The sequence below is a fragment of the Narcine bancroftii genome, chromosome 11, assembly GCF_036971445.1.
Source record: "Narcine bancroftii isolate sNarBan1 chromosome 11, sNarBan1.hap1, whole genome shotgun sequence".
Taxonomy (NCBI): domain Eukaryota; kingdom Metazoa; phylum Chordata; class Chondrichthyes; order Torpediniformes; family Narcinidae; genus Narcine; species Narcine bancroftii.
The window spans coordinates 16,237,926-16,250,020 of NC_091479.1; positions in this window are offsets into that span (position 1 = coordinate 16,237,926).

Sequence of the window (12,095 nt, forward strand, 5' to 3'; positions counted from 1 at the left end):
GCTTTCAGGTTTGTTCAGGGGATTGGAATGTCTTGTTGTTACCCTGACCACTCGATGGTAACTTCCAAAGTCTTTTAGCTTCAACCCGTCCGTGGTTAATGTCTCTCACAGATGTGGAATATTGGTCCTTGTAAGGGATGCTGGAATGGGAGGAGTCAAGCAAGTGCTAATTAAGAATGAAGTATTATGGGTTAACTTAAGGTGAAGGGATGCTGGAATGAGAGGAGTCAAGCAAGTGCTCATTAGAAATAAAGTATTATGGGTTAAATCAGGGTGAAGGGATGCTGGAATGGGAGGAGTCAAGCAAGTGCTCATTAGAAATAAAGTATTATGGGTTAAATCAGGGTGAAGGGATGCTGGAATGGGAGGAAGGGTTGTAAAAGTATAATAAAATAAGGATCTTCAAAACAGGATAGCAAGTAAATAGCTTTAGCAAGTCTTGGGGATTGATTAATGAGAAAAGAACAAAGACATGATATTTCCTGGCTAACAAGTTTGCAGGAAGGCACATAAACTGATAGGAAGTTAGAATCCACGTGGGCAGAATTACCTAATGCTAAACCAATCCAGGAGGCAGAAGAATGTTAGGGGGAAGGTATCTCTGTACTGAAATGAAATGTATAAAAGTTGGGTCAGCCTCAGTATCTGTGTGTATTCCCAGGGTAAGGGGAAGCCCCCAACTTTGCATTGCTGTCATAGTATAATAAAGGTTCTTTGTTCTCAATTTTTGTCTCGAGCAAATTCTGTGAAGGTACGTCTGTTTCTCACAGTCCTCATTGATAAGAAAAGGTTCCCAACTGATTTAATTGTGACACCATTTCTGGGGAAATGAATACTTCCTTGGAAAACAAAACTTAGGTTCAGCTACAATAACAATCCCACAATCCTTTGCATTCTGTTGGCCAACTTCTACAGCAAAAGTCCCAGAATTCTTTAAATGCCACAAGATAATGTTAAATCATCCACAAACTTTAACACATCCATTTCCCCCCCCCCCACATTTTGTTCAGGTGCATGCCTACATTTTGTCATATGTTGATGAAGGCCTCAGGCCTGCAACGTTGGTGACGTATCTTTAATCTTTGCTGCACAAAGTCCACTGTTTGACAGCTGAGTTTCTCCAGTGTTATGTTTTGATGGGATATGGCTGACTCTTTCGAAGACTATTTGGTTCACCGTCCCTGGGTGGTGTTTCGGTGGGGTAAGATTGTGAGATTTGGTTGTTAGATCACATTTCACAAACATCTCCAGTCCCTCGAAGGGATAGACTTCTTGTCTCTAAAGGGGAGCGTTTTATAAGTAGGTGTTAATGGATCAGTGTGTTTGTGCAGTGTCGAAGGCCCAAGAACTTTGAAAACCTTTTGCTATTAAGACCAGTGCTGGTTGAAGGTTGTTGTTCCAAGAGGGGTCCTGTGGTTTTGCAAACAGAGAGAAAACATCCATTCTTTGTGGAGAGAGAGAGAGAGAGTTAAAGATTTGCAGACCTGCTGCAAGACCCCATTTCAGGACGGGCTTTGAGTTCTGAGCTTAGCCTATTCTAAATCTCTGTCGCCAATTGCAGAGGCTGTGGCTGGCTATTGTGTTTCTTCTGGATTAGGGGCAAAAGAAGAACCCTTTGTGGTAACCTGGAAGAAGAGGTTATCCTCTGGTAAAACCCAAGAGGGGGCAAGTTTCTTTGGCTGATTGAAGGAGATCAGTTTGTGTGTGTCCCATGAACAACGAATATCTGTCTGAAACCCACAAAGACCTTCCTGAGCGGTAACAACAAGTTAAAACCCCAGAGCCTGGTGAATATAGTAACTGTTTAATCCTATGCACAGTGTGTTGGATTGCCTGATACCACTTCATGAGGAGAAGTGAAAAGTGAATGATTGGACAGTGAAAAAGAACTTTCCTGAACACATAAATATTACATACACGTGCGGTTAGAATGAGAAGGGGGTTAAGTCAGGTTAAGTTAATATTAATAAGTTAAATATTAATCTTATTATTCTGTATTAATAAAATAAGAACCATTTTTGTTTAAGTAGCCATGGTCTTGGGGAATTTCTGTTGCTGCTGGGCTTTCCGTTCATGACAGGAGAAATGGTCAGCAAGACAAAGATGGAATAGGTTAGATCGACTGACCATTTCTATTCATCGCTGAGTTTTCCAGTGATTCTTTATGATGAATGATGAAGCCTCAATGAAGGGTTCCGGCCCAACACACCGACAATAATTTTTTCTCCCAGTGAACCTATGAGGTCCTCAAGCAGATGGTGTTTTGCAATGGGCAGAGTGGAACGGTTCAGCATCACTCTGCCAGGGGTGGTGGGCAACCGATGACTATGCTTTGAGCTTGCTGAACATGGAATGATGTAAAGACGCACAGAAATGCTGGAGCCACGCAGCTGTCCCTTGGAGACAAAGATATATTGCTGATGTTTCGGGCCTGAGGCCTTCAGACCAACAAAAGATGTTAATTGGATGCGATAAAAGGAGTGATGAGAATTGATTTTGACTCTGCGAAAGGAGACAGAGGGAAAAAGGAGAGAGAGAGAGAGTGCAGCGGTGGTGGGGGGGCGGGTCGGGGTGGTGGGGGAAGAAATGAGGGGAGGGTGCTAACAAAACTCAGAGTAGTCGATGTTAATGCCATCTGGTTGGAGGGTGGCGAGTTAGAAGCTGAGGCGTTGTTCCTCCAATTTGCAGGTGGTCTCAGAAAAGAAAAGGGCGGAGGGATGGTTTAAATATCTAACTCAAATAAACGGTCCAAGGCTCAAGATAAGAGGTTGTTGAATCATTTTCCCAACTCATACCCTTCACATGACTTGACCAAGAATAACTTGCTGCTTCTTCAATCGCAAAACGTTCCTTGAGGATGGGGCTGCTAGCGGCATGTTTCGCGTGGGGGCGGGGGGGGGAGGGGGTTGGCGCAAAGTTACCACAGCGCCAGCGACCCAGGTTAGAATCCAGAGCTGCCTGTAAAAGGCTTGTAGGGTCTTCGGGTGTCGACGTGGGTTTCCTCCGGGTGCATCTTCCAAAATGTAGTGGGCGGAGTTGGGGCACTCGGGTGGCACGGGCTCATGGACCTTTTACCATGCTGTATTTTTCAAAAGGTTAGGTTGAACACAAACGACAGCATCAAAATCGGCAGTAAGGTTGGGTGGGAGGGGTATAAATTAGACATGGAATTTCCTTTCTTAATTGCAACTCATGACCTTGTGCGTTGGAAATACTTTGTAAAAACATAATCTCTGTGAGACGAGACAGTTAAGAGGTCATAGGTGGGAGGCTAGAAGAGATAAGAGCTGGGAAGTGATAACTACACACAAACCTATTCAAATGCATCAATTCTCTGATCTATTTTATTTATAGCTGTGATAATATTGCCTTTATAAACTTTTATTGCCCTCTACCAATCTTTTTATGGCCTTGGCTATACTTCTGTGATGTTGGTCTAATCCAAACTACTTCCCTTACCCTGAGGAATGAAATTGCCTCTTGCACCTCTCCAGTACAAACCCTGCTGAGAGCTGTTTTAACTCCTTGCATGCGGTGAATCTTTTTTGGGAAACCTTCCTCCGTTTCCGACCTTTACTTAAGATAAACTAATCGTGCAGCGGAGAACAGTTCCCATTCATGTTGCTCAAATGGATTTTGTGACGTACTCGTGACAATAAATTCCCATTCTGACTCTCACTCCGTTAAAAGCACAAGCGACTGGCTGCAGGATGAGGTGTGTGTAGCCTGGCCAGATTAATTCTTTCAGGAGTCTGGAAGAAAATTGACAATATTCTCTCAGCTGCTGAGAACGCTGGGATGCTCGACCGCTTTATAAGCCTCCTTGCCAGCAAAATTCACGGAAGGAAGGGCTGCGAGGAGAAAGGCAAAGCTTGCATGTTGAGCTCTGCCCTGTGACACTTTAAGACAGCCGCTGCGTCTCCAGGAAATTGTCCCCCGAAATTCTGGGACGCAGTCGGTGTAAAAGCAAGCACCAACATCACAGGAGTGACTGGGTTGGCCATTTTCCTGTTCGAGCCGCTGGCGGACGCTACCTCTGAGATAGGTCAGGGACCTGGTTGGATTGAGACCATACTGCACGGGTCGGACCCTTTCAAGTGCCCGCGTGAGTGGGGCACTAACCGGGTAAATTGCCCGGTTAACCCCACTTTGCATGGCAGCTTGAAAAGACCTCCTGTGCGATGGGTGGTAAGGAACCATGATAATTCTTTGAGCTCTATTCAAGCAACACTTGCATTAAATGCCATCCATAGAGGATCTTTTCAGCCATTTTAATGGCCCTCTGCATTGACTTCCAGTCCGTTGCTTGGCATCTACCACAGCCAGACAGGACACTGTAAAAGGCTGTCAAGATGGGGGCCGTAGGTCTTGCCCTCCTCAGACTCCTGCTGCACCTTCCTGACCAATGAGGAGGTGTTGCGAGTCTAAGGTAGGCCGTCCTCATCTCATTCCTAAAGAACTCCCTCTTATTCTGAAACCACATCAAACTGAATACAATAAAATCCCCGGTATCCAGAATTCAAGCAAATAACAAAAAAATCGACGAAATAAATATTTTAAAAAAAATTAAAGTCAATAAATAATTGAATTGCTGGAGATCCACAATCTCCATCAGTACCGGAGCACCACAGGGTTGTGCTTTCAGTCCCCTGCTTTACTCGCTTTATACCTACGACTGTGTGGCTCGATACGACAATAACACCATCGACAAATTTGCTGACGTTGCCACAGCAGTGGGTTGTTTAAAGGAAGGGGATGAGTCAGCGTAGAGGATGGAGATTGGAAACTTGTCTGAGCGGTGCACCAACAACAACCTCCATACTCAATGTCACCAAAACTAAGGAGCTGATTGTTGACTTCAGGAAAGCAAAGCCAAGGTACACAATCCGCTGTTCATTGAGGGAATCAGAGGTGGAGAGGGTGAGGTTATTGGGAGTCAATATCTAGGAGGATCTCTCCTAAACCCAACACACTAACGGCGTCGTGAAGAAAACACGTCAACACCTTGACTTCCTCAGGAGTTTGTGGAGGTTTGGTACGACACCAGAAACCCTGGCAAATTTCTACAGTTGACCGACTGCATCACCGTTTGGTCTGGGAGCACCAATATCCCTGAGCGTAAAGCCTCACAAAAGACAGCGGACACAGCCCACGATATCACAGGCAAAACCCTCCCCACTATTAAGTGCATCTACAGGGAACGCTGCCATTAGAGAGCAGCAGCAAGCATCAAAGACCCTCGCCATCCAACACCCACTCTATGCTCGCTGCTGGAAAGAGGTCTCGGTGCCACAAGACTCCCACCACCAGGTTCGGGAACGGCTGCTCCCCCTCCACCATCAGACTCCTCAATGACAAACTCAATCAGGGACTCATTTAAGGACTCTTACTTTCGCACTTTGATTTTTTTAAATTCTCTGTATTGGAAGTTTGTTTACAGTTGGTTTTGATTGTTTACATGCTCACACTGTATACAGTTTTTTTTCTTCACTACCAATTAATGGTAATTCTACTGCACCCACAGGATAAAGGAATCTCAGGGTTGTATGTGAATGTCATGTACGTACTCTGACAATAAATCTGAAATCTGGAATAAAAGTTTAAAATTGTAAATGTTCTCCGAAGGAACACCCAAATCCTGGGTGAAGGTGGGAGCAGAGTGCCCTACCCCCGTCCCCCGCCCGCATCAGCTGTTTGAATAAAGTTGCAATAAAGTTGTGTTTGAATAAAATGGCGGCGCCCAGGATGAGGAGCCGGCCAATGCCGCTGGGGCGAATCTACCAAAGTGTCTGCCTTTCACTGCCTAGTAAGACTTTTTTTTAAATCTTCATTAGTATAAAGTATATTAGTAAGGCTTTATCTTTAAACTTGGGGGAGGGGGGTTCATTATGATGCCGGCACCGTTAGCGTAGAGGTTAACGCAACGCTGATACAGCGCCAGTTCGAATTTAAATTTAAATTTTGTAAGTTATGGGAATTACCTGATTAAAGTGAACCTTACATAATTAAGGTCTACAATGCTGATCTGTTTCTTTCAAATCAGTTTATATTTTTCACTGTCATTTGTCTTTTCAACGGTTTATTCTTAATACAGGTGTCTTAGTCAGATTGAAGGCCTGTGATTATTGTTATTTGTCATCTGTATCAATGATCCGGATGATAATGTGGTCAAGTGGATCAGCAGATGACACTAAGATTGGAAGCGTTGTGGAGAGAGAAGGTTTTTAAAGCTTGCAGAGGGATCTGGACCAGCTGGTAACATGTACTGAGAAATGGCCGACGGAGTTTAATGCTGACAAATGTTGCATTTTGGAAGGACAAACCAAGAAAGGACGTATACGGTAAATGGTCAGGCACTGAGGAGTGCAGTAGAACAGAGGGATTGGGAATACAAATGCACAATTCCCTGAAAGTGGCGTCACAGGTGGATGGGGTTGGCCTTCATCAATCAAAGTATTGAGTACTGGAGTTGGGATGTTATGTTAAAGTTGTCTAAGACACTGGTGAGACCAAATTTGGAGTATTGTGTGCAGTTTTGGTCACCTAACTACAGGAAGGATATCAATAAGATGGAAAGAGTGCAGAGAAGATTAACTCGGATGTTGTCCAGACTTCAGGGACTGAGTTACAGGGAAAAGTTAAACAGGTTAGGACTTTATTCCCTGGAGCGTAGTAGAGTGAGGGGAGAATTTAAAGTTATGAGGGGGACAGACAGAATAAATGTAGATGGACTTTTTCCATTGAGGGTAGATGAGACACAAGAAGACATAGGTTAAGGGTGAAAGGGGAAAGGTTTAGGGGGAACATGAGGGGGGAACCTCTTCACTCACAGGGTAGTGGGGGTGTGGAACGAGCATCCAGCTGAAGTGGTGAATGCAGGTTCGATTTTAACATTTAAGGAAAATTTGGATGGGAGGCGTATGGCGGGCTATGGACTGAATGCAGGTCAGTGGGACAAGGCAAGAAAAAGTGGTTCAGCACAGACTAGAAGGGCTGAAGTGGCCTGTTTCTATTGCCCTGAGGGCGCCTCAGGCAACCGGAAGATTTGATTATCTGGCATCCAGGGGTTTTACCGTCAGTGGTTCCCTATTCAAACTGCGGTCAGTGTTCTGCCACTTTGTGCTGCATCTGTGTTGGAATATTTTAAGTGGTCTTGTGCCAGTTTCCCAGGCATTGAGTGGGGATGTTGCTATTTCTTCAAGGTGGCTTGGAGCTAAGCTCATCAATGTTTGCCTGGTAATCTCTTCCCATGATAAAGCACAGAATAGAGTGTTTTGTTTTAGGAGAATGGTGATTAGTATGGCTGGTAATTTGGAATAGTTTCAAAACAAAGAGACCAGGGTGATCTACAAAAGCAAAATTTGCATTTTGAATATCAAAAGCTGAAGTTCTTGTTATCAGATAACTGTTTTTCCAATGTAGATGTGCAACTTTGACTCAATTCCTCAAGCACAGTAGTGAAAAGGTTGGTGAGATTTTACAGTTGGACTCACACAAATGTACTGATGTTACAGTATTTTTTTGTCCCCCAGTACGTTTTAAAATTCTCTGTGTCGATGTGATGAAGACGAGTTTATTAGCATATACCATAGGCATTGGAGCAGAAATAGGCTGTTCAGCCCATCGAGTCTGCCCCGCCACTTAATCACGAGCTGATCCATTTCCCCACTCAGCCCCCACCGCCCGGCCTTCTCCCCATAACCTTTGATGGCCTGGCTCATCAAGAACCTATCATTTCACCTTAAAATACCCCCAATGACCTGGCCTGCTCGACCGCATCTGGCAGCAAATTGACCACCCTCTGGCTGAAGAAGTACCTCCGCATCTCTGTTCAATACTGAAGTGGGGCCATCTTGTGCTAGACTCTCCCATGTTTCTATATCTACATTGTAAATGAGATCCCACCCCCACCCCCACCCCCATCATTCTCAGGCTGTCAAACGCTCCTCATCTGATTACCCTCAATCCTAGTAAAACTCCTTTGAACCCTCTCCAATGTCAGCCCAAAATTGCTCCATGAGGTCAGACCAAAGCCTCAACGTCACATCCCTGCTCATTTATTCTACTCCTCTTGCATTTGCCTTCTTCACCACCGACTTAACATGCAAGTTTACCTTCAGGCCGTCCTGCACAAGGACTCCCAGGTCCCTTTGCATCTGGGTATTTTTCAATTTTATCTGCATTTAAAATAAATAGTTTGCCCCTTAGATTTTTTCTACCAAAGTGGACACTTCCCAACATCCTATTTCATTTGTCACTTCTCTGCCCCACTCTCCTAATCTGGCCAAGTGCTTCCCCAACGCTACCTGCTCCTCCGCCTACCCGCAAACTTGGCCGCAAAACCATTCATTCCATCATCTGAATCATTGATATGCAACAGGAAAAAACCGACCCGTGTGCAACACCACGAGCACTCTGGCAACAGTAGGGGGATGGAAGGGGGAGGTGCGGACCACACCGGGTTACACCATCAGAGGGGGTGACACCAAAATGACTGTCTATAAAAGACACGGGGAGAATGTATGAACTCCTTAAAGACAGCGCAAGATTTGAACCCCGGTCCGGTCCTGATCGCTGGGTGACCAATTGGCTTATGAATCCCGTACGTCTTTGGAATATGGGAGGAAACCCACGCAAACATGAGGGGAACGCTGCCCTTAAGGAGTTTGCACGATCCCTCCGTGACTTGCGTGGGTTTTCTCCGGGTGTCCTTCCACGCACCAAAAACATACGGGGGCGGGGGGAGGGTGGTTGGGAGGCTAATTGGGTGCATTTGGGAGGCGCGGGTTCCAATGCAAGAATCGGTTTCGACAGTGCAGTAAATAAATTTAATTTAACGTATAAACTCCTGGCAGGTTGAACCCTAGTCACTGGCACTGTATAAATTGAATGAATACAATACGCCGTGACATTTTTTAAAAATCATAAATATAAAAGGATAAAAATATAAATATTCACACTGACACTAATGCAAATAAACCTAAAAAAAATTGACGGTGCAATAAAATCACAATTGTTTTTCACTTGTTTCCAACAGTGAGAAAACCTGAGTAGACGGGCAGACACCTTAGGGAATCACAGCTGTTAATTACTTTAAAGGATTAACTCTCCCTTGCCTCCCATAAGGAGTTAGTTCCAAAGATTTACCACTTGCTTGCATTTCCAGAGATTAATCTTGAATTTACCCCATTCAAATGCAAACACTGCCCATTCCTCCTAGCAAAATAATAGCGGCCAACTATCCCATTACCTTCTCTTTTCCAGTGGAAAAATATCCAATTTACACAATTGCTGCAACCCCGCCCCCCACATTCTTATCTGTTCACGAATATTTCTTTGCAGATGTTCTAAAATTAATTTCTGTGCTCCAAACTATACAATGCCTGTTAGTCTTGCAAATTGATTAATTATTTGTCGGCTCATCGCAATGGTCGGGGCGCAACGTGTTTCCATGCGAGCCTTTGAAAAGGTTAAATAAAAGATGAAGAGGTGTTTCTTGCAGAGCTGCCTTTGACTTGAAAATATTGCCCAGTCATTGCTACGAGTGTGCCCTGGCATGTTAGGCCGGAAGCCGTTTGGGCCTCGGACCGAATAAGGTTGAGAACCAATTGGATCTCCGAGAGCTCAGTGGTTAGAGCACTTGTAAACCAGGAGTCGCAAGTTCATTCCTCACTGGAGCCTCATTTCTGTGAAGGAGCGCTGGACAAAGTGTCTTCCTTATGGTAGACAAAGTTACATTCTAAATGTGGTGTTAGGTGATAATAATGTAACCTTTACAGATTTCAGATTTATTATCAGAATATGTACATGACATTACATACAACCCCTGAGATTCTTTTACCTGTGGGCTGGGCAGAATTACCACTAATTGGTAGTGCAAAAAACTGTCAACAATGTGCACATGAAAGCAAATAAACAAATGTAAACAAACTGACTGTGCAATACAGAGAGGAGAAAAAAACCCAATGAACTGCACAGTAAGAGTCCCTTAAATGAGTCCCTGATTGAGTTTGTCATTGAGGAGTCTGATGGTGGAGGGGTAGCCGCTGTTCCTGAACCTGGTGGTGTGAGTCTTGTGGCCCCGATGCCTCTTTCCTGATGACAGCAGCTAGAACAGGGCGTGTGTTGGGTGATGAGGATCCTTGATGATTGCGTTCCCTGGCAATGTTCCTGAAGGTGGGGGAAGGGTTTTGCCTGCGATGTCCTGGACTGTGTCCACTACCTTTTGCGGGGTTTTACGCACAGGGGTACTGGTGTTCCCAGACCAGACCATGATGCAGCCGGTCAGCACACTTTCCACCACACAACTGTAGAAATTTGCCAGGGTTTCTGGTGTCGTACCGAACCTCGGCAAACTCCTGAGGAAGTAGAGACACTGATGTGCTTTCTTCACGATGCCATTGGCGTGTTGGGTCAAGGAAAGATCCTCTGAGATAATAATTCCCAAGAGCTTAAATTTGCTCACCCTCTCCACCTCTGATACATCACTGGATCGTATACCTCTGGTTTTCCCTTCCAGAAGTCAACAATCAGCTCCTTGGTTTTGGGGACACTGAGGGCGAGGTTATTTTGATTCAGTCTTACTTCTCATGCGAAGTTTCCCTTGGCAGCACTGCAAGTTTGAAATGCGTCTTCCTTGATCCTGGAGAATTTCCTTTACATGCGCAAATCTGTGCAGTGACAATGACAGGAGAGGTCCAAATATCATAAATAATATTAATGCTCAAACGTACCCTGCTGGAGGAACTCAGCAGGTCTCGCAGGTGTCCATAGGAGGTTAAAGATGTATAACTGACATTTCAGGGCTCAATTCTCTGGTAAACCTGAAACCGATTCCTCTGGTTTCTGCTGGCCTACTCTCCATTCTCCCCTCCCTCCCCTCACTGAGCCATCTCCCCCAGCTTCCTGCCTGTGCCCTCCCTCCATCACCTCCATTATACACCTCTTGCCTCCTGCCTGTCGGACCGTTCCCCTCCCGCTGCCCCTCTCCCCACCCTAACATTTTACTTGGTTGCCTGGTGACATTTTGTCCAGGACTCAAGCCCAAAACTTGGTGATGTATCTTTACCGTTGCTACATAAAGGACACTGTTTGACCTGGAGAGACGCAGCCGGTCAAACAGTTTCTGGAGAGACTCACTAGGCTCTTTCAAACTACCGGGTAAAATGGGGTGAACCAGGCAATTTGCCCAATTAGCGCCCCAGTTAGAGCCCTGACCCCGTCGGAACCCAACCGGGTCCCTGACCTACCTCAGAGGTCGTCAGGGAAACCCAGTTAAACTTACCTAGGTCGCGTCCACGGGCGATTTGAAAAGGAAAATGGCCGACCCACTTATTCCGGTGACGTCAGCACTTGCGTGCATGCGTCACCGGGCGGCCAGCATCCGAACAGCCAGTGGTACTTCCGGTGAGTGTGTGACGCGTCGTCGCGGGGGGGTGGTGTGGCAGGATCCCGCTTAAAATCGCAGGTTGGCAATCTAATGGGTAGATCCCCCTTGCAATTTAAAAGGTGCTTCCAGCACCTTTGCCCCGGTAACCTCTCCCGGGTCCAAGATGCTGCAGAGGCATCTGTTTGACCAGTGAGTTTCTCCAGCATTGTGTTGTTACTTCAACCACGGCATCTGCAGACTTTTGTATCTTACGACAAAATAATATTTAGCTTGCATAAAAATGTTATGTGGCACCTCAATTGGAGAAAGTTTTACTCTTTATATAAAAGAATTTCCCAGAAAAATTTATTTCAAAATTCAAAACTCAGGTAATCCTAAATAATTAATTCTCCAGCCCAGGCTTTCATTGGTCTGACACAGCTCATAACTTCAGGGCTTTTGCAATGCACCCACCTTAAATGAAGAGCTCTTGAATAAAGCTATTGTTTGACAGCAGGAAATGGGACAGCCAACATGGTGCTTGACTTCCAAGATAAGAGCTGTATAAAGGATCACAGGAAGTTTCCCATCCACCTGTCAAGGCACTTGCATACCTCAAATTATTGAGTATTAGCGTGGATTTGTGCTCCAGTCTTAACTTTTAAATTTAAGACATACAGTACGGTAACAGGGCTTACCAGGGCACCAATTAACCAAACAAACCTTG